The sequence below is a fragment of the Lissotriton helveticus genome, chromosome 7 (genome assembly GCF_964261635.1).
Source record: "Lissotriton helveticus chromosome 7, aLisHel1.1, whole genome shotgun sequence".
Taxonomy (NCBI): Eukaryota; Metazoa; Chordata; class Amphibia; order Caudata; family Salamandridae; genus Lissotriton; species Lissotriton helveticus.
This window is the reverse complement of record NC_136068.1, coordinates 1,618,431,999-1,618,456,807: the sequence shown is the minus strand read 5'-3', so window position 1 is coordinate 1,618,456,807 and position 24,809 is coordinate 1,618,431,999.

Below are 24,809 nucleotides of genomic sequence, written 5' to 3'. Positions count from 1 at the left end.
CAATTTTAGTGTGTTTTCCCTCTTCACCGGCACTGAGTGTAGCGGCTGGCGGCATTATGGGACTGGTAGTTCCTAGACAAATTATGCGAGCAGTGCTAACGAGGTGCAGGTGGGCCAACCACCACTTGGGAAGGAGGAGCCAGCCTAACAAAGATTTACAAGAGGGTAATGTAGTAAGTAGATGTTCACAAAATAAGGAATCCAGCTGATTAAAGTAGTAGATTTATTCCATACGAAATGGGCACGTCAATACACATCAGCTGACAACAGAAACTGACTTGTGGAAAATATCACGAGTCATATAGAAAGTGGAACATGCAGTTCAAAAGGATACAACATGCTTAAAGGGAAACCTACAATAACAATTACACAATACTACATATCTTCCCATTTTCAAAAAAAATAAAATAATAATTTCAATTATAAACAATAGATTCCTTAAATTTAATTGGTTTCTTTACTGTTCTGCCAAACGAGGATTTCTGACTACTAATCACAATTTGTTCCCTATTCTTGTTAGTACAATTATCCTCTTCAATTACATTCCATTCTGATGAAGTAGATGGTAAAACTTCATCAAAATGAATCTCACTGTCATCCACATTCTCTTTGTCATGCTCATGGTCATCAAAACACCAAAAATGTCCACGAGATTTTTCCATGGAAGTTGGACCAGGATCACATGGATCACTGACAACTAATGGTTGTGACAAAGCTAAACGACTTAGATGCCATTTCTCACCATTATCCAAGGTAACTGAATTCTGATGAATCTTAGCAATTTTCCTCGGAGAACTAAACTTTCTCTGACCTTTACAAACCAACCTAGGATTTTTAATAGAAACCCATTGTCCAACACTTAATTTGACCGGTTTAGAACCATGTTTTCTATCATGATAAATCCTATTTTTAGTCTGCGACAAGGCAAGATTAGATTTAACCTCATTAATATCATAAAAACACATATCATACTTCTTCATCCAACTAGGATTGGTTTTAGATAACGGTTTCCTACATCTCATAAGTGAAAATGGACTCATACCCAAAGATGGATGGGGTGTCACACGATAAGCCCATAACATTTTCAATAATTCACTGTCCCACTCAAGTTTGGACTTGATGCACAATTGTAGAGTACTCTTAATAATTCTGTTAAGTCTCTCCACAACCCCATTGCAAGAAGGATGATATAGTGGAGATAACTTATGCCTAATACCTTTGGACAAGAAAAAACAATGCATTTCCTTGGACTTAAATTGTGCACCATTGTCCGTGAGAATAGATGAAGGACAACCTTCCTGTACAAAAATGTTTTCCAAAAACTCAATTATATTAACAGCACTGGCTTTGCTAACCACCTTTAACTCAAACCACCTAGAAAACAGATCCACCAACACAATAATAAATTGCACTGTTTGATCAAACCAGTTGATAGGACCCATAATATCCATTGCCAAATCCTCCCAAGGAAGATTCGGAGAAGGCACCTCACCCAGAGGTGGATTAAAAGTCTTTTTTGATTTATCTGAAGTCTCACAATTGACACACACCCTAACAAGCTTCTCAATTTTACCATCCATTCCTGACCACCAATACTGATCCCTTACTCTAGACTTAGTTCTTGAAATTCCAGGATGACCTTCGTGAGACAGCTGTATAATTCTATCCCTTAAAGATTCCGGAGAAATAATTTTATCACCTCTGTTAAGAAAATGATCAAAAACAGAGAGTTTGTCCCTGACCTCCCAAAAACCTCTCAGGACATCATCCAAATACTTCTTAGAAAAATCATTCCAACCATTTACAACTTTAGATTTGACCATACTCAAAATATTATCACATGAATCAGCCGCAAACCATTGCTCAGAAGAAATAGAATCAAAGACTTTGTCATAGGCAACAACACTAGCCACGGAAAAATCATTCCAAGAATTCCTATCAGCCTCAATAATAGGTAAGGAAAATCTACTCAAGAAATCTGCAATGACATTTTTCGCCCCTGGGACATACTTACCTTCAAACAGGAAGTCTTGCAAACGCATCGATAGCCTAGCTATTCTAGCAGCAGCTCTCAAAAGACCATCAGTGGTCAGTAACTTTGTAAGTGGCTTGTGATCAGATCTAACGTAGAAGAACTTACCCCACACAAATTTCCTAAAGTGTTCGAGCCCCCAAACAACAGCTAATATCTCCCTCTCAATCACGGAATACTTTTCTTCCGTGGGTGTCAGAGACCTGGAAGCAAATGCAATTACCACTTCTTGATTGCACTCAAAATTTTGACTCAATACAGCTCCCAACCCCTTGGAGCTAGCATCCGTAGTAATAAATGTAGTGGCAACTGGATCAAAACCTTGAAGATTAGGAGCACAACACACAGCTTTCTCAATAATGTCAAAAGCTTGTTGACACTCTTGAGACCATACAAAAGGAACCTTGTTCTTTAGTAAACTCCTCATGTGATATGTTTTTTCAGAAAAGTTAGAAACAAGTTTAGAATAGAATTCAGCCAAGCCCAAGAATGATCTCAAATCATCCTTGGACTTAGGAGAAGGAGCATCCAAAATGGCTCTAATTAGTTTAGTTTTTGGTCTAATGCCCTGCTCCCCGATTTCATGACCTAAGTATACTACTTCATTTTCTGAAAATTTGCACTTTGAAATCTCAGCAGTGAGACACCTTTCATTAAGAATAAGTAGAACATTCCTTAACCTAGAATCATGTTGTATAGAATTCTTACCCATGATGAGTATATCATCTTGAAAAAAGATAACACCATGCAAATCCCCAAAAAGTTGTGTCATAAGTCTTTGGAACACCGCGGCGGAGGAAGCCAAACCGAACGGCATTCTATGAAAACGAAAACAACCAAAAGGAGTGCAAAATGCTGTCAAATCTCTGCAAGAGTGATGCAATGAGATTTGGTGGTACGCTGAGGATAAATCTAGTGTTGAAAAATACTTAGCACCACGGGTTAATGATAACATTTCGTCAATCCTGGGTAAAGGATACTGATCAACGATTATATTTTTATTCAAATTGCGGAGATCAACGCACAAGCGAATTTTCCCATTGGCACGTCTCGCGACAACCATTGGAGAAATCCACTCAGCAGATTCGATGGGTTGAATAATGCCATTGTCTTGTAATTTCAACAATTCTTTTCTGACTTCATCCTTAACGATCAAAGGAATATTACGAACCTTATGAATTTTGGGAATAGCATTACATTTCAATTTGATGAGATGTGAAAAACCTTTAAATTTGCCAATCTTACCTGAAAACACGTCCGGAAATTCCTTTAAGACCCAATTTTTTGTGTTCACACCTTCACCGGTAACCAGAACTTGTTCAGGGCTGTTGGGATAAAGAATAATATGTAACGATTTCTGATCCCTCCAACCCAGAACAGAAGGACCATAAACAGCAATATACAATTTACAAAAAGCGGTACGCCCTTTAAATTCAACTATTAAAGGACGAAATTCCAACATTTCAATTTTGTTACCGGTAGAGCTGTCAGGTGAAACATCAGTAGACTCAAGATGATGATCTAAATCATTAACTAATTCTTTCTCCCAAACATCTTTGTTAATGATCGTGAAAGGTGAACCAGAATCTGCCTCAACTTGCACAGGAATTCCCCCAAACTTAACAATGCACAAAGGTTTGCTTTTAACATTCTCATCCACACACAAAACAATATTACACTGAAGTTTTCCAGTGTCATGAAATGAAGAAATATTGAAGTCAGAGTCATAGTCAGAGGAATCACTGTCATTAATACACAACACTTTAGGTCGTTGAGAAGAACTTCTGTTGCACACTTTAGAAAAATGTCCCAAAACTCCACAATTAGAACACTTCACAGATCTAGCAGGACACTTGTCAAATCCTGTGTTGTGGTTTTTATCCCCACAACGATAACAAGCAAAAGACGAAGATTCATTCCTGTAGTAGGTTTGCCGATAAAATGGTTTCTGATTGAAAGATCCTTTTCTGAAACTTTTATTAGTCTGAAAGCCCTTGTTGTCTTTCTTTTTAAAAACTTCCTTACTCCCTTTGTTGTCATAGACTTTGCTAACAGTGGAAGTAGAAGCGATAGAAGATTCAGACTGGTCCGACAAGGCCTTGGAACTCCTGTCTGAAAGTTCAGCCTTTTTCAATAATGTAATCACATCCTTAAGACTGGATTCTCCTTCAATCCAAAGTCTATCTTGAATACTTTTGTTCCTAGAGCATACAACAACCTGGTCACGAATAAGTTCATCATGCAAAACACCAAATTTGCAATGCTTGGCTAACACTTTTAATTGTGAAACATACACCTCAACGGATTCGTTTTCCAATTGCTTCCTTTTAAAAAATGCTCGCCTGGTGACACCAATACACACAGTAGGGGAATAATGTTCTGTCAAATCAGAAAGAGCTGCAGTAAAAATGTCTATATCACCAGATCTTTCAGGTTTCTGCATCTGGTTATAGACTCTTAACCCTTCGGGACCCAAACTGTGCAAAAGCATCCTCATTTTGCGTTCGGGTGTCAAAGTTCCAACATTATCCTCTAAGGTAGCGATATAATTGAGGAAATAATCCTTCCATTCAGACCATTTAATAATTGAATCTCCAGGAGAAGTCAAAAATTCTTTAGGAGTACTAATGTTAATGTTGATACAAGAAGAAGAGACTGAACTGTTTGAGTTAGAATTTGTAGAAGCAGAATTTCCTGTAGAGTTGTTATTACTCATGTTAAATGAAGTATAGAAGAATAATATAGAATATATAAAATATAAAAAGGAATGAACTTACAATGCTGGATGAATTGCGAACAAAAGCTGCATAAAACTGTGGAAAAATTGAAGAAAAACTATGTATTAACGTGCCCAAACGCTTAAAAATAAGAACAAAGTGTTATAAAACTCCTCGAAGAAACTAAAAACGGAGGCACTCACGTACGTGTACAACGCACATGACCTCACACGTAGATGTTTATGCGCTGGTTCCCCTTTGTTAAATCCGTCACCTAGCAACGTGACGTCAACAACCAAGCGCTCGTCCAGAGCGTGACAGATGTTCCTTAGCGCTGAAAGTGACGTCAACAGCCAAGCGCTCGTCAGAGCGTGACACATGTTTCTTAGTGCTGAACACAGTTCGGAGATGCGCGCAATAACGAAGAATTATTTCGAAGATAAACACAAGGTAAACTATGTATGAAAATCCACTAAAGATAAATAAATCGATCGATATACTCACGATTAGTGGTACATTTAACACAGCAAAAAAATATCCAGCAAATGCAGTTCAACCTCTTTTAAAAAAAAAAATAATACTTGAAGAAGAAATCTGATCACAAGGATCTCGAAGTGATGTCGAAGTATTCTCAACAAGAGTAAAAATGTAGCTTAAAATGAAGTAGAATAAAAGTTTCCAATCTCAGGAATGACGAGGAAGGAGAGATAAATGAAGTAAATCCATACGGTGGTTCTAAATTCTTCTTGTTTTCATAAAACCCATCCTCGTCGCCAGTTTTGTAGTAAGTAGATGTTCACAAAATAAGGAATCCAGCTGATTAAAGTAGTAGATTTATTCCATACGAAATGGCACGTCAATACACATCAGCTGACAACAGAAACTAAAATATCACGAGTCATATAGAACGTGGAACATGCAGTTCAAAAGGATACAACATGCTTAAAGGGAAACCTACAATAACAATTACACAATACTACAGGCAACACGCTGTGTGAAATTGCATTTGATAAAGGCATTGCGCCGAAACCAGTCATGCAAGCCTCCCGATTAAACAACTAAAGAAGCCCTGCTGTGTCCTGTGTTCTCTGTACCGTGAGGAGGAGAAGTTGAGTTTTATTTTATCGTGCTGCCTATGGCGCGTACACAGGACCCTGGAGGAATCGGACATTCTCCTTGACCCGCCATCGTAACCTCAGAGAAAAAGGACGTCGTCACTGTACCTGCGTCCTAAAGATCATTTAATCTACGGAGGCTGATGTGAAGAAAGAAAGGGACTTTAAGTGGATTACCTTTCAATTTTAGTGTGTTTTCCCTTTTCACCGGCACTGAGTGTAGCGGCTTGCGGCATTATGGGACTGATAGTCCCTAGACAAATTATGCGAGCAGTGCTAACGAGGTGCAGGTGGGCCAACCACCACTTGGGAAGTAGGAGCCAGCCTAACAAAGATTTACAAGAGGGTAACATGCTTTTTGAGATTGCATTTAATAAAGGCATTGCGCCGAAACCGGTCATGCAAGCCTCCCGATTAAACAACTAAAGAAGCCCTGCTGTGTCCTGTGTTCTCTGTACCGTGAGGAGGAGAAGTTGAGTTATATATATATATATATATATATATATATATATATATATATATATATATATATATATATATATATATATATATATATATATATATATATACATATATATATATATCACATGAAAAAACTCCATTTTGCCGGGGGCCTCCGACTCTGCAGGGCAGGCTGTGCTGACAGGAATGGAAATCCTGTTGTTTGGAATTACGCCACAACAAAATGCAAAACCACACCACCGGCTTACTTTCAGGCTGACTTTATTCGTCAAAATGGCACATCGCGCTTTTTCACTCTTTCTCTCCTTACGCGTTTCGGCGGACTTCCGGCTTGATCACAGGTGAGTGAAATGATGCCGTTAATTTCCAAGTGGTCACATGGCCCTTGAGAGTAACTACGGGCCCCAGAATGCACCAACGGCAGTCCATCCACAGCGTGACATGGTGCATAGGTAGTTCAGCTAAAATAGAATATTTTGCCCAAAATGTCACGAAAATAATAGGTGCAAGTCTTTAAAGTATAAAGTCGCAAAGTGCATGCGCTGCCACAGTCAATATTTGTGCCTGGAATGCGGTGACACCAGAGAGAGAAAGACTCCCTCATCTCCCTTTCTCGTACCCATCGCCAAATATCCTCGGAAGTCCCATGGCTGGTGCTTGGGCTCGAGCGTGTCATGCCCCCTCTATCAACATCACATGAAAAAACTCCATTTTGCCGGGGGCCTCCGACTCTGCAGGGCAGGCTCTGCTGACAGGAATGGAAATCCTGTTGTTTGGAATTACGCCACAACAAAATGCAAAACCACACCACCGGCTTACTTTCAGGCTGACTTTATTCGTCAAAATGGCACATCGCGCTTTTTGACTCTTTCTCTCCTTACGCGTTTCGGCAAACTTCCGCCTTGATCACAGGTGAGTGAAATGATGCCGTTAATTTCCAAGTGGTCACATGGCCCTTGAGAGTAACTACGGGCCCCAGAATGCACCAACGGCATATATATGTATATGTATATATTCATATATATATATATATATATATTCATATTACCTACTGGCGATAGCCAGTAGGTATATATAGTTAGGACCTAGCTACCATAGAAAATCCGCAACATTCTATTGGGAATAATTTTGGCGCCGGTTGAGGAATTTGCGTGTAATTTTCCAAAATATTGGCCAGCTCCGCTGTGCTCCATCCCTGAAAGTTTCGGGGGGATTCGTGAAGTGGGGGCTGAGAAAAAAGGGGGGTCCAAAACGTGTTTTCCCCATGTTAATTTCCATAGGACGTTCAGACAAGGCTACAGCCCGGACCGCTGAACGGAATTACACTAAACTTGACAAAATTGTAGGGACTTGTACGCAGAAGTGCCGGTGCTATATTTGGTGAAAATTGCTCCAGTGGTTTTTATGAAAATTAACTTCAAAAACACAAATATATCTATATGAGCTCACCGCACACTTACCCATAAGCTTACCCGTACGCGTACCATATGCGTACGTACGCGTACGGTACGCATACGTGCGCGTACCTCTACGTGCACGAGCTGCATGCTGATTGGCTGCCACTGTCTGTCAACACTCCAAAACAGAAATTGTGGGCAGCCATCTTGTGCCTCGGTAGAGTGAGGTACAGGAAAGCAGAAAAACAAATGTGTAGAACTCAAAAAGGGGGCAGGGTAGAAGCACCCTGACCCCCAAGGTCTGCTCAGGGGTTCCCACAAGGACACCCAAGGCAAAAAAATAAAAAAAATGTTTTTTAAAGTCGCGGGGTACACGTACCGTACGCGCGCGGTACGCGTACCCCCCGATTAAAAAAAATATATATATATTTTTTGGACTTGGAGGGTCCTTGTGGGACCCCCTGAGCAGGGCTAGGGGGTCAGGGTGCTTCTACCCTGGCCCCTTTGCGAGTTTCACACCTTTGTTTCACTGCTTTCTTGTGCCTTGGTTCTACCAAACTGCAATAATATTATTATTAATTTTTCATAAGAAATGTGAAACAAGCACATTGTGAATAAAAACCAATGTGCTGAAATAATTGTTTGTCATCAGTGATATCATCAGTGATGTCATTTGAGATGTCATCAGTGATGTCACTGACCATGTCATGAATGATGTAATATGTGACATCATCAGCAGTGCATTGCGGGTGCGCGACATATAGTTAGTCCAACTAACTATATAGGAGCAATTTCAATGGTTTTGTATGAGTGAAATGTACAGCTAACTATAACACCCCTAAAACTGAGAGTTTATTGAGTGAATTTGAAAGGTTTTTTAAATGCTAATTCCTAACTATATAAGGCCTGAAACCTATGTTTTTTTCATTGAATGTCAAAGGTTTTTTATATGCTAATTCCTAACTATATAAGGCCTGAAACCTATGGTTTTTTCAGTGAATATGTGAGCAAGGGCACTGAGTTGCCCGAAACGCGTCATGGCGGTGGTGCAGGGCGAAATGGATTAAACACGTATCTGCACATGAATCTGGGTCTGCGTCCGTTTCTAATGCATTTGTAGACTGCAAGCGGAACATTAATCATACATATATATATATATATATATATATATATATATATACATACATATATTTATATATATATATAGTCAAAACACTATCCTTCCAGGCTTAAAGTGATGCAAATATTTTGCAAAAAAGAAGCAGAGCACTCTGGGTAGTTCCCAAGTTTAAGTGGAGAGCAGATACTGCACAGAGCACCCTCAACATCAGCGACACTCACCTCAAATGTCTGTTTTTCTAGTGAAGTGTTTAAGCATAGGATTAGCAAAGTGCCATCCGTGCAGAGATAGAAAGTGACAAAGTCTATTGCCATTCTACAGCAAAGTCTTTCAGCATAGGATAGGCACAGGGCCATTCACGACGCCGAGCTATAAAATGACAAAAAGCATTTTACCACTCCAGGCACAGTCTTACAACTTTGGATTGGTAAAATACCATCCACGCCAACCTGGACTGAATAACTTATGCTGGGTGCTCCCTTGTGTCTGGACAAGCTAAACCTCTCTGAAGAGCTATAACGATAGCAAAAGACTTGTCATGGTTTGCTTTTATTAATTCAAAGTTGGCTTGGATCAGTACTGGGTGTGTTGTTACTGCTCCAGCTACGCTAGCCGTGGCCAACATGTTGGTAAGTGTTGTCTCCTGGCTAGATATACAGCTGGATGACCAAAGTGCTGAACAAGGAACTTATACCAAGTCTATTCAGAGATGTTAACTGTGATTGTTGTTTACAACAAGTTGTTTAAGCTGTTCACCTGCTTCCAAAATCTTGTATGTCTGTTTTCCTTGAGGTCACACAGGAGCTTGGCCGATAAACTGGTGGAAGCGTCACTTTCCAGACCCCACAAGCATTTCCTGTATGCTGACCTGGACTTAGTCAGGAGTTCTCTTGATGTATCATTCCTGAGGCCTCTTTGGTACAATCATAAGGCATGATTCAGGTTCTGTTTTAATGTCTCGGTTGTTGTGGTTGTATCGAGGTTTAGCACCATGACGTGTGTGGTTGGCCACAAATCTTCCACAAATTGCTTCCATTCCATATGGGCTGTGCTTACTCTGTCTAGCTTTGTTCTCCACATGCCTTTTGGCTCCTCAGATACATCAGTAATAGTACCTGATGATCGTTTAAGTTTCTTGCTGTTTATTGTATAGGTATTGTCTTGAAATGCATTGAACAGTTTGTGGTAGTCCGCGATCAGGGCAAGAAGTAGTTCTTGAGGTAAATGGTTGCTTTCACCTCATGATGTGATTTGGAAGCTGGAGACCATAGGCAGGTAAACAGGAACTTCAAAGGAGAAAGCAGAGACACAGGACACCATCATTCTGACTCGTTACTTCTGTTGGTCAAGGATGTCTACAGGACAGTGGTGGCTGGTGAGATTTAAAAGTGGCAGGGCGCAAAGGACTGTTCCACGGTTCAAGGAGCACACAAGCCTGGCTATTTTTTGTATATATTGCGCAAACTCGGCCCAAGGACATTGGACGGGAGCGCTTTACATGAGCACCTGTTACATTTCACAAGGTCTGATTCCTTCTTTTTTAGGCAAAAGGAGATTAAGTAATTTGCCCTGAATCATAGGATGTTCAGCTGATGCCAGGGCGCAACCCTGGCTGCCAGTTACAAAGTTGACATAACGCCACATCATTATACTGAAAAATAAAGACTTTTGTCACAACTACCTTTTAATAGAAAATATATGTACTGCTGTGGCCCTGGAGCTGTTTTTCCAAACTCTATATATATGTTGGAGTTGGACACAAGCTCTTTTAGTTCAGGAGTGGAACATACCTGCACTGATCTTCTTACTTTGGGAGCACAGTTACCCAGCTTTTGCTTTCCACCTGCCCAGCCAATCCTGATGCTGCTCTTTAAAATAAGGAGCAAGAGGTTCTTTCAACAGTGTTTGCCTCTGGATTGGCTGGGCAGGGCACTTCAGCGCTCCATCGGAGAAGGGGGGCTGCTGTGACAGTCCACCTGGCTCTCTAAGACAGCGCCGTCACACAGATTTCAAAGTGCGCATGTCTTTTTGGCCGTACCCAAATACTTGCCCAGCCTGATTTGCGCACGTTCTTAGGAAAACCCTTATCACTCACTGAGCGGTGTGAGGGCTACAATTTCTGCACAATGGGACGGCAGAGTGGCAGCTAGGACTCGGCCTACAGTAAATATGAGACATTGAGACATTTATTGCTCATTTTTGACGGTGTCTGTCACAGGGCTCAGGTGGCGGGGTGCCACTCAACCGATCCTGAAGAGGAACCGCCACTGCTACAGGATGCACTGGATATCTTAAAGACAAAAATATATCTTCAGTACCTCATCATTAAGGCTTCTAGGCTAAACTGTAATAGTAGGTGGCAATATATTTTTGTAACCAACTCTGTGTACTTTGAGGTGAAACTGGTAATCCCTGAAAACTAAACTTATAAACTATTTTTCAGTGCTTTTATCAAACAAAATACAATGGTATAGAAATTCCTATTTCACAGGGAACCATGTAAAATTGGAACTATTTCATGGTTGCCTGTGAAATACAGATTTCATCATCATAATCATGTCAACCCCAAACTAGTCCACAGAGCATTAACATTGTCAGGGCTACTCAGATTATGTGGCAAGGATCATCAAATTATACAGTAACATTATGTACATTATTGTGAGGACTACTAGGATTATGGGGCTAGGTTATGTAAAATATGCAGAAAAGATGATATTATGTAGCGCATACTCTGTCAGTATTATTTTTTTCTATTTTCGATAGAGACAATGTTTTGGCAAAATCTGCAAAATTAGGATATTATGCAGCAAATTATGTCCTTAATGCAGTAAATAAAGAAATATGACGCAAAGGCTACACAGATTTGCTTGAATCACCCGACCCTCAACATTGCCGATTGTTTTAATTATGTTATGGTATAGGGTTTGTAAAGGGCATAGCTGCCCCAACAATGGGGCTTCCCAGCACTTGGCCTATACGATACACAACTGCAACTGCCAACCTCAAAAGATGGGGGGAGGAGTTGAATGGAAAAAAGCCATGTCTTAAGGGATTTCCTGAAAAATAGGTCGTTTTGGATGTTCCTAATAGGGAGAGGGAATGAGTTCCAAAGAGAAGAGGCCTGGGCCCGTAATGGTCACTCCGCTCTGACTCTTCTGACTCGGGGAACGATGGGCAGGTTAAGGTTGACAATGCGCAGAGAATGTGTGGGCTGATAAGATGAAATGAAGTGGTTCAGCATCTGCCCCCCTGGGAATAAAGAATCTTAAGGTTGATAAATAGGTTCTTAAAATGAATACGCTTGCCTGCAGGGAGCCAGTGTATCCTGCGACTTAGGGAGGGAAAAAAGCAACCTAGCTACCGCATTGTGGGCCAGATGGAGTCTTTTAGTAACAGATTTGTTGTCTCCTAGGTACAAGATGTTGCAATAGTCCAGCCGGGTCAAGATAACTGCCTGAATGATGATTTGATGGGTGCATGGGTCGAAAAATCGGTTTAAGGCTTCTCAAGAGTCCAAAACAGGTGCCAACAACCGAATTGGCTTGGACCTCAAAGGCCAAGGTGTTATCCATCTAATCTCCCAAGTTTTTGATGGAAGACTTGGGTTTGGGGGTAGCCCAAAGGAGAAGGCCACCAGTGGTCGCCCCAGGAATGAGCTTGTTTGCTTAGAAGGAGTATTTCAGTCTTGTTAGCAGTGAGGCACAGGCGATCGTTATTCATCCACTCTGCAACAGCATGCATACCTTTTTGAAAGTTGGCCAAGACTCGCATTGTATTGTCCGAGAGTGAAAATACAAGCTGGGTATCATCAGCATACGATACCAGCGTAAGCCCTGAAGACTTTACCACCTGTTTTAATGGCTGGATATATATGTTGAGCAATGTAGGACTTAATGACAAGCTCTGAGGGATGTTATGCTGTACCGCATGAGTTTGGGTGCTATGAAGATGAGAAATGATCTGAAAGAAGCACTTAAGAAGGAAATAAATCAGGAAATAGTGACACCTCCTATGCCAAATGTCCTTCAAGCACTTGAGTAAAAGTTTGTGAGACACCGTGTTACTTGCGGCGCTCAAGTCGAGCAGGATCAGGGCTAAGGATTTGCCTCCATCCAAGGCACAGCAAAGGTGCTCTGGGGCCACAAGGAGTATGGATTCCATGCTGTGCGCAGGCTTGAATCCATTTTGGGATGTGTTAAAGAAGCGATTGCCTTTTAGGAACCTAGTTACAATGCTATAAACATATTGCTCCGTAACCTTGGTGAGAACAGGTAGGAGGTAAATGAGGTGGAAGTTTACAGGCTTTGAGGCGTACAAAGACAGTTTCTTAAGAAGGGGAATGACTTTCGCATGCTTCCATGGGCCGGGCACCGAGGCGGTGGACAGAGAGAAACTAAACAGTTCTAATCAGGGAGGAAGAAGCAGTTCCTGAAATTTAATGAAAAGATCAGATTTTAAAAGGATCTACAGGTGAGCTAAATTTCACTTGGCTGCAGAGAGTTTGAAAGACAGGCGAACATAGTTGAGGCAGTGAACTGAGCAGGACTACAGGAGAGTTGTCCACTGCCAGTGTCTAACTATCAGACCTCGCGACGGGATTAACAGGAGTAAATAAAGTGTGAGTAGATGTTGTAGATCTTATTCGAGAAGTAGTCTGCCAGTTTAATGATTTAGGGCCATATGTAGGTAATTTGTGTTTTGCGATTCTCAAATTGCGATTTTTTGGGAATTGCAATTAGAGAATCGCAAAACACAATGTAGGTAGGATTAGCAGATTTTTTTGCAAATCCTACTTATTCCTTATTTGGGAATCGCAAATTGAGATTCGCAAATAAGGAATACCTTTTCATTTATTCCTATGGGCTCGAAGGCCCATAGGAATGAATGGGAAGATATTCTCAATTTGTGATTCTCAATTAGAGAATCGCAAATTGAGAATGCAATTTCAGGGTTGTAAGGGTGTCAATAGGACACCCTTTTGCACCCCTGAAATTAACATGTGTGAGCATGTGGCCTACATACATGTATGTAACCCACATGGCACTTTGAAAAATGCCAAAAAGTGAATTTTTCAAAGAAATAGCAAAATACTACCAACCTGAAGTTTGCGATTCCTTAAATGCAATAGCAAAATAAGGAATCGCAAATGTTGTGATTCCTTATTTTGCATGTGGGCTTTTGTGTGCTACATAGCACACTGCCCTAATTGCGATCGCAAATGCTGAAATCCTGCGAATTTCAGCATTTGCAAGTGCAATTAGGCTTCCTACATATGTCACTGTCACTAAAAATATGTAAAATTGGGAATAATATACTTCTGCCATACATTTTACGGCTATTGCAAGTCACAAAGGAGTTCCATGACCATGTAGGGGAATGAGGCAACGGGACAATTTCTTTTATCAGGTCATAAACTCTGAATATGGCAGAGGGTATTTTATTGAGACAGACATTACTCCTGAGGCGGAAGCCGGGAGATAGCGAAATTGGTATTTTTAAAAACTGTGATAATTTGATTGCACTTTATTTACCTACCTCCTCCTCCTGGGCACTTGCTTTTTAAACTTTTAAGGTTCTGGCAGTCCCGCGCAGCTGATTGCATAGCTGCAGCGCTGCCACAATATCATCGCCGCCATTCACCAGAGGCCGCTGGCCACGCCCCCTCCAACTGGCCCCGCCCCCCCGCTGAAGCCTTTAATACGCGCTGAATGCGAGCGCGAGGCAGAGACAGACATTACTCCTGAGGCGGAAGCCGGGAGATAGCGAAATTGGTATTTTTAAAAACTGTGATAATTTGATTGCACTTTATTTACCTACCTCCCCCTCCTGGGCACTTGCTTTTTAAACTTTTAAGGTTTTGGCAGTCCCGCGCAGCTGATTGTATAGCTGCAGCGCTGCCACAATATCATCGCCGCCATTCACCAGAGGCCGCTGGCCACGCCCCCTCCAACAGGCCACGCCCCCCCGCCGAAGCCTTTAAAACGCGCTGAATGCGAGCGCGAGGCAGAGACAGACATTACTCCTGAGGCGGAAGCCGGGAGATAGCGAAATTGGTATTTTTAAAAACTGTGATAATTTGATTGCACTTTATTTACCTACCTCCCCCTCCTGGGCACTTGCTTTTTAAATTTTTAAGGTTCTGGCACTCCCGCGCAGCTGATTGTATAGCTGCAGCGCTGCCACAATATCATCGCCGCCATTCACCAGAGGCTGCTGGCCACGCCCCCCTCCAAAAGGCCACGCCCCCCCCGCCGAAGCCTTTAAAACGCGCTGAATGCGAGCGCGAGGCAGAGACAGACATTACTCCTGAGGCGGCAGCCGGGAGATAGCGAAATTGGTATTTTTAAAAACTGTGATAATTTGATTGCACTTTATTTACCTACCTCCCCCTCCTGGGCACTTGCTTTTTAAACTTTTACGGTTCTGGCAGTCCCGCGCAGCTGATTGTATAGCTGCAGCGCTGCCACAATATCATCGCCGCCATTCACCAGAGGCCGCTGGCCACGCCCCTCTCCAACAGGCCACGCCCCCCCGCCGAAGCCTTTAAAACGCGCTGAATGCGAGCGCGAGGCAGAGACAGACATTACTCCTGAGGCGGAAGCCGGGAGATAGCGAAATTGGTATTTTTAAAAACTGTGATAATTTGATTGCACTTTATTTACCTACCTCCCCCTCCTGGGCACTTGCTTTTTAAACTTTTACGGTTCTGGCAGTCCCGCGCAGCTGATTGTATAGCTGCAGCGCTGCCACAATATCGTCGCCGCCATTCACCAGAGGCCACTGGCCACGCCCCTCTCCAACAGGCCACACCCCCCCGCCGAAGCCTTTAAAACGCGCTGAATGCGAGCGCGAGGCAGAGACAGACATTACTCCTGAGGCGGAAGCCGGGAGATAGCGAAATTGGTATTTTTAAAAACTGTGATAATTTGATTGCACTTTATTTACCTACCTCCCCCTCCTGGGCACTTGCTTTTTAAACTTTTAAGGTTCTGGCAGTCCCGCGCAGCTGATTGTATAGCTGCAGCGCTGCCACAATATCATCGCCGCCATTCACCAGAGGCCGCTGGCCATGCCCCTCTCCAACAGGCCACGCCCCTCCCCTACCTCTCACTTCATTAACAATGTGTTTTCCCCGTACGCGCAGCGGACGGGCGCAGCGGGCGCGCCGTCAGTGTGCCGAAGGCACGCCTAAGGCAAGCCCGTCCGCGCCCGTCCGCGCCCTTTCGGGTCCAGGGGCCACACCCCCTGGTCAAACGATATGCCCTCGCTTGTGCTATGATGCTGATCAGATTCTCGCCCTTAGCTCTAAATTGGACCATCCGACAGTTACTCTCAATATGTTAGATCATTTTCCGCTATGCTGCCCCCACTGCTCCTTCCATCTGGACCCCCCACAACGTTGCCGTAGTATAGCTTCCCGAGCAGTAAACTACTCTCCTTCAAGCTACACCTTTCTAAGCCTGAACTGCTGTTCACTACCCAAACACAAACGTGAGATTTTCGATCTCCTCACCGATGAATCTCCTGACGCACTTTTCATCACAGAGACGTGGCTCCGTGATAGTTCTGGACCAGACATTGCAGAAGCTCTTCCTGTTCAGTATGCGATTGTAAGGCATGATCGCCCCAAGAAAATTGGTGGCGGCATAGCAATAATTTTTAAAAATACCTACCAATGCCATCTGGATCCTGTTCCATTAAACGGCTGTGAGGCTGCGTTTTTTAAGTTGGCTCTCCAACCCAAAATCACTCTTTCAGGTCTACTAGTATATCGCCCCCCAGGTCTTGGCAACGCCTGGCAGTCACAGTTCTCCGAACTCATTGCCTCGACCGTATCTACTTCTAACAACTTTTTTGTCATTGGTGACCTGAATGTTCATTTGGACGATCAAAATGACAATCTGGCCTGCAACCTTATTGCAGACCTGGCTTCCATGAACCTCAGCTTATCTAACAAGGGCTCCACCCATAAAGGTGGTCACCTTTTAGACCCAATTTTCTCCAACAGTATCTACGTAAAGTGTTTCGCAGCGGTGCCTATCATCTGGTCCGATCATTTCTTAATTAAATTTACTGTCACAAACTATGTGAACACACCCACTTACAAACCTGACACCAACCCACAGAAAAGGGATTGGAAAAAATTCGACCCCATTGCTTTCAACAACATTTTATCTGATTTTAAGCCAGAAAACATATTTGCGTCCAATGATATGGCTGGGATGGCCAGTGCTGCTAACGACTGGCTCTTAGAAGCCCTAAATACCTGTCTTCCCATCACCCATAGGAAAGGTATTATCCATAAAGCCTCGCGCCCTGGTACAATGAGACGCTTCGCTTACATAAATCAAAATGTAAGAAATTAGAACGTTTATGGAGGAAAGACTATTCACTTTCATCGGGTACCGCATATAAAACTGAATTGAAATGTTATCATAAGGCGTGTGCTACAACCAGAGCCATCCACGTCAACAAATCCATAAACGAAGCAATAAACAAATCAAAAACCCTATTCAACGTGGTGAAGGAGCTCGCGGGTTCACAAACCACGGCAACGCCTCCCCAGCTGTCCAATACGAAATGTGATGAGCTTGCCCAGTACTTTATTTCCAAAATTACAAATATACATCAGGACATCCTTGCTCAAAGCAAAACCCATGTCTCCTCCACCTTCCCTCAGACTAATAAAGTGGCTATAAACACTCCTGGGTCACCTCCGCCTCTATTGCTGGCTTGGCCTGACCTCTGCCCGAAAACTCTCTTAGAAATATTGAACAAAATCAAGTCAGGATCCCCGCTAGACCCTTTGCCCACCCCGATTCTATGCTCCCTGAATTCTTTGCATTTAGCCACCATCTGCAAATTGCTCACTTGATACTGCTACCGTTCCTAGCTGTTGGAAACATGCCATGGTCACCCCGCTCTTAAAAAAGCCAACAGCTGATCCTAAAATATCCGCCAATTACCGTCCCATTTCGTTACTACCAGCTTTTTCGAAAGCCCTGGAACGCCACATCCATGCTCATCTTTCAAAATTTGTAACTGACAACAACCTGCTACATCCTTCCCAATCGGGATTTCGCCCCGGTTTCTCCACGGAGACGACCCTGTTGGGCGTTACGGATAATCTGCGTGTGCTCTTGGATCGAGGAGAAACAGTTGCGCTGATCTTACTCGATCTCAGCGCAGCTTTTGATACCGTGTTACACAGTATCCTTCTTAAATCCCTCGCTGCCATTGGCATTGGAAACAAAAGCATTGGACTGGCTCGCATCCTTCCTGTCTAACCGCACTTTTCAGATTTTCTCCAAGTCATCGTCCTCTAAGTGTCATCCATCCCCTCATGGGGTACCCCAAGGGTCTATTCTTAATCCTCTTCTTTTTAATTTATATGTCACACCTTTAGCCTATGTTGCACAATGTTCTGGATTAAATCTTTTTTCTTATGCCGACGACTCACAAATTGTTTTTTCACTGTCTCAAACTGATCCCACGGCTCTCTCCCCTCTGCAAACAGGACTCTGCAAAATATCCGAATGGATGAACGACAATTTACTCAAATTAAACAGTGGAAAGACGGAGGTTCTGATTCTTGGTAACAAACCTGATCTCTGGAACCTGAGTCACTGGCCAACTACCATGGGTCCCATCCCAATTCCATCTGAACAAGTACGTAATCTGGGTGTAATTCTTGACAGGGGACTATCCATGAAAGATCAGGTCAACAGAGTCACAGCTACCTGTTTTACCATTCTACGTTGGCTGAGCAAAATCTGCTGGATGCTCCCCAAAAACACCCAGAGATCTGTTGTGAATGCCTTGGTGACCTCCAGATTGGATTACGGCAACGTGCTCTATCTGGGGTCCCCTAAGGCCGTCACACGGCGTCTTCAGCTGGTACAAAATGCTGCAGCTCGGCTTCTTTGTGGCTGTCATAAACGGGACCACATTACAGAACGCCTGAGAGAGCTGCATTGGCTTCTGGTTGAAAACCGGATAAAATTTAAAGCTCTATGCTTCATGCACAAGATCAAAATCGGATCAGCACCCCTCTACCTTCAGGCCCTTGTCAGCCCATATCTTCCTACTCGTGTTCTCCGTTCTTCATCCCTTCATCTTTTTAATGTACCGAAGTTCAAACTTACCAGAATGGGTGGTAGTTCCTTTGCGAACCTAGGACCCAGACTATGGAATTCCCTTCCGCTGGCCCTACGGATGGAACACTGTCACATGCGATTTCGCAGAGCGGGGAAGACCTGGCTCTTCAATCTCTAAATCTTCTGCCTTATGTTATTGATCTGTCTCTTAGCGCCGGGAAACCCTCAGGGGTAGCTGTCGCGCTTAATAAATTCAATTAATAAATAAATAAAATAAATAAATAAATTCCTTCCAATACATGATCACACTGTCACTCTTCCCACAAATCGCATACATCTTTGGTGTCTTGCTCTTTCAAGTTCACTGCAGATCAAAAGAATAAAAGCAGAATCTGTCCTTCAAAATTAAATGCACAAAAAAATTAATTCTGTATTTTTTGCAAAAAGATATTCAACTCTGCTTAATTTAAGTCAGGCCAAGAAAGTTGTGGCTCGGATTGTGTATTTGTAGAAACATGCAGAGGTTCCTCCTTTTAATGACGTGGAAAAAATTCACACACTGCTATAACCATCTTTTTTCTGCTGAGCTCTTTTTCATTTTAGAAAAGCAAATCAGTAGAAAAAAAGCCAGCTCCCTTTCTCCTAGTTTAAACTGCAGCTGTAATTAAGCTCACTGATCTGGCTTTCACCTTGGCTTCTGGCTATGGCAGTAGGCAATGTACGTCAGAAATCAACTTTATTACATATATACACACCCCAGCACTTTTTTCTGTGATTTGAATAACTACATCAGGCTTTGTCAGTAAACACTCTCTATTGGAAGATGAGTTATAGTTTCTACTTGACTTCAGTGGCACAGCAATGTTAACAATCTTTTGTTCCCTGTTCTTAGCAATTCGTGTGCACATATAATTTAATAACTCTAAATTTGGTGGATGTCATTCACCTATACATATACAATATAATCCACTGCAGGTTGTGCTGGTCGGAAGACTGGGAGAACCGTATTTCGCTCTACGCAGATGATATTTTGCTATACTTAGCTTCCCCCAATAGATCCCTGTGTAGAGTCTTAAGCATCTTCATCAACTTTAATACATACTCCGGATACATGATCAACTAGACAAAATCTCTTATTTATGTACTCAAGGGCACCTTACCGGTCCTGCCAAAACACTATCAACTCCATATAGTAACAGAGGGGTTCAAATAATTGGGAATTTTCATTACTAATGATCCCAAGTTGTTTTACGAGGCCAACATTCTGCCACCACTGCAGCGACTGAAATGTGATGTAGAACACTGGCAGTCCCTTCCATTGTCACTCATGGGATGAGCTGCATTATTTAAAATGATGGCGTTGCCTTGCTTTTTATACGTTTTACAAAATTCGGCCGCTCTAGTCCATACGTCCTATTTTAGACAAGTGGAGGGTGCACAACGAACGCTGCTGTGGGGGAGTGGTCCGCCGCGTATCTCATTCCCAAACCTGGTTAGATGCTGGTACAAAGGAGGAATCAGTTTGCCAAATATCAAGACATATTACTGGGCAGCGCAGTTGGCGGCCATCAACCACTGTATGTATCGGCCCCCCACTGATCCGGGCTATGCAATGGATAGATGGCTACTCTCTGGGGGTAATTACACACAAGCACTATACTCAAAACCTGCAAAGTTTCCCTTGACAGGCCCCACAAAACACTACAAGTACAAGTGTGGCACTCGGTTCAGAGAATTACGGGATGGGCAAAGATGATTACCTGGAGTACCCCATATGGGACTCAGAATATTTGGGCAACCTCTGGAAATCGAAGGGGTTTGATAGATGGGACTTGATTGGAATTTCGCGGTGGCTGATCTTTGGAAACCGGGGGACGTGCTGCCCTTTACAACTCTACAACAAAAATATGAACTTGCAGGCTCAGAAAGATTCAGATACCTCCAGATACGACATGCACTACAATCGGTCATTCCAAAAGGGGAGGACCCTCCGAGGCCTCCCCTCTCGAGGACAGGCTTTTGGATGGTTACCTGCGCAAAAAGGCAATTTCCTTGACATACTTGAAACTTATGAATCATTCCCCTGATCCCCTCCTGCCACTTTAGGCAAAGTGGGAAAGTGACCTAGCTGAACTTGACGAAGACGAGTGGATGGAGGCTCTAGCATCCCAGAGGGAGGGGGCGATCTCCTCTAAGTTGAAGTTGGTGCAATTGAAAATACTCCACAGGATTTATGTCACTGGAACAACATTGGATAGGATGGGATATGGAGATGAGACTAGTTGTCAATGGCGATGTGGCCAGGAGGGCACCTTTTTTCACATAATATGGGAATGCCCGCATATTATTAGATATTGGAGAGCGGTTCATTCAATTATGGGGGTGGTTATGGAACAATCGATAGCTATGGGAGCCAAACGCTGCCTCCTAAATATATGGGAACTAGGGCACGTGGGTAGCAAAGAGAAAGCTTGGGTGACCCTAGGATTGATGGTCGCCAAGAGGAATGTTGCACAGAAATGGGGGGTGCACACAACTCCAACACTATGGGAGTGGGAAGGTGACATGGACTGGTGCATGTATCGAGAAAAACCAGTATGGGGCAGATTTACATGCCCCTTGTGTCACTTTTGCGCCACTGTTGCGTCACTTTTGTGATGCAGCGGTGGTGTAAAAGTTGCGGCCTATTTACAACGTGACACATCTAGGGAGACACATTCTAAAGCCCTACATGACATTATACCTGCGTCTGGTATAATGTATGCAGGGTAGGCGTTCCCACGCAGGAAAAACCTTGTAAAAGTGACACAGTGACAAGATTTCACTGCGTGACTTTTAGGACGCCACTGCGTCAAAACCTTACACCTTCTTGAAGCAGGCGTAAGGAGTGACGCAGTGAATTGGGAATAGGCCGCAACACGCATTGCTGGAGTTGCGTTGTGCCTGCGACACAACTCCAGCAATTCGTGACTTTTCCGTCAACAGATGCTTTCGAATTTCTGACGCATCTGTCAATCCTTGCACCAAGGTGCGCCGTATTGTAAATACGGTGCATCCATCGTGACGCAAGGGTTTTGCATGGTGGCACAGGGAAAGTGATGCATCTACAGATGCATCACTTTCTTGTATATCTGCCCCTATATGTATCATGAGGCTGCCCTAGAAAATGGATGCAAATATGGGGGAAATGGAATGTATACAGGGGTAACATATGTGAACCACCTAAACTGCTCGCGCACCCCTCCCTGGGAGAATCAACACCCTGATACGCTAATGTCACTGTATAGTACACATCATGTGATAATATAGAACTGTATGTAGTGTATGCCTGACTATCATGACATTTGAATTGTATCACTTGCATGCTGTTGTGGTAGCAAGCCCCAGCCAGGCCTACTAGTGCAAGGGATTCACCCTTCTCTGCTTAGAGTCCTTAGACCAATAATAAGAAGGTGGCACAGAAACTGGAATAGAAAAGACAGAGTTTATTAAACCCCATGAAGTGGAACTACATTCACACAACACCCTTCGGTATAGTATGAGGTAGCACACTGACTAGAAGGAGCTTGGTCTTTTTATACCCACACAGGGGTTGAAATGAAGGCGGTACAAGGCACAGAGTGTTGGTTTCAAATACATATAAGGTCATACAGAGAATGTGCTAGCAACAAGTGGGAAGGGCTGACAGTTAGCTAATTCTGGTGGACACATCTTGACAGTTACAAATTGGAGACAGCTGTATGCTCAACTGAGCATGCGCAAAGCAGAAGAGGATAAATATATCTTGTCTCTAGGCAGATTTCAAGAGCAGTTAATAGGAAGGTAGGACAGAGCACATGGCAAACAAAATGGTCGACAGAAATACAAAATGGATTCCGTAAACGGACAAGATAGTCTCTAAATACAAGATGTCTTCTGCTAATGCTTAACCTAATCATTGCTAAATTACGACAGACGACCCTTTCAGCATTTGCTGAAGACATTCGTCTGTCTAGAGTAATCTGGATCTGCATCCTGTACATTGATGTTCATCATCTCAGTAACTTCACTATTTAGCATTTGTTGTTCTTTTGTAATATTTCTTTTGGCAGGTGTACAAGCATTGATGCACATGGAGCAAATCATGAGACCACATTGTATAGAAGTACAGCATGTAAATAGCATCACCAGTAGTATACATAAAATAGTCAGTAGCTTCCAGCCCCAAGTAACAAAAAGTGTTCATATCCAGTTTGAAAATGTCCATGTACCAGTCTCTGGGTGAATGTCTGCAGAAATCTTATGCAGTTTAGAGATTGCGTCATAAAATGAAGGTGAGTGGTCAGGTATAAAGACGCAGCAACTGCTACCGATGATGCGGCATGCACCACCTCGATCAGCTAAAATCACGTCGAGCACCATCCTATTTTGGAGTGCTACAATTCTTGAAATTTGCAGTTCTTCTGTAATGTTCCCAAGTGCCATAGCTGTTTGATTGGTGACAGCTTCCACTACACGAGTCAATCATCTGATCTTTCTGCTATTCAATGCAGCACCCACAAAGAAAAATAAACCCAAATTGAAATCGACATATTGTTGCAGAGCGGTGTCTGTCTGGTCAATCTCGTCAGTACTTGTTGTCCGTTTATATCTATTCTTAGAAATATCATTGTACAGTTTCAGGTCAAGATGATATGATGCAGGTGCTAAAAACACAGGTGGTAACAAAAATGATATGTAGCATACCCCTGACCATCCAACAGGTAATTGGTAATATCTTTTATTACCACACACAAAGTAGGTGTTGTGCGACGATGTAAAACTACTATTATTAACACCCTCAATGTTCAGCGTAGTTATAGAAACACTTCGTCCTACGGGAATTCTCCCAGCACTGCCAATACATAAATCTGCTTTTGCTCTTGTTACAGAAATCACAAAGGGTCCAATGTTCTTCATATTCCTCACATCTGTGAAGACATATGGTGTAGAAATATTGTCCGGTTGGTATTCATCCCATTCCCATTTAGTCCCTTTAGCTTGAGGATAAACATTTTCATCTTGGTAACATTCTTTATTTAATTGAAAAATGATTCCACCTACTGAAGGCTTTCCATAAGCAAACAAAAGGGCATACCAAGCTTGAAATGAACCATTATGGGAAAACGGTAGAGGAATAAAAGGTGTTCCTCCTTTCTTCTGGTGTGCAGGTATCATCCCACATACCCAACAATTGGTAGTATTTGTAGCATTATGGGTATGATGCAACATCTGAATGAATGTGTTATTCAGATAGGACTGTCGATGTTTCTGCTCATGATAAGGAAGAGTGTAGTATTGATGCTCCAGTGGAGCTGGAGTAGTTGCAACAAAAAGCTGTCGAGCAGGAACTGCTTCCTCATTGAACCAAGTGGTTATTGCCAAAACCACCAGGGCAACAACAAACCCTACAGCACAAATCAGTTTCCTATTCATTTCAATTACAACTATGCTCGATCTTTCTAAGAACCTGTTGAAAACAATCGTTGATTTCTTCACCACGGGCCAAGACGGGTGTCACTACACTGATGCAGGGCTGATCCCCCACCCTTGCCTCATTGGCTCTCCGTTTCACAAACCCAGGGCAGTAGCTCAACCAATCTCGTTCAAACCTGCAGATTCTTTCCTCGGTCTCTAATTGTATCTCGATGCTCCAGGAATAGTGTGGTCCGGGAAGACTTCCGTAGACTCATCAGATGAGATAGCTTGACCTTTCTCTGTCTCTAGAATCTCTCGATGGTCAGTCAGCACAGCAGGTTCCACCAAGACGGGCGATACACGCTTGCAATGCTTGGTATCGAGCCAGTTCTTTCTGTTAATCACTCGAACCGCTGTCCTTGTAGCCAACAGC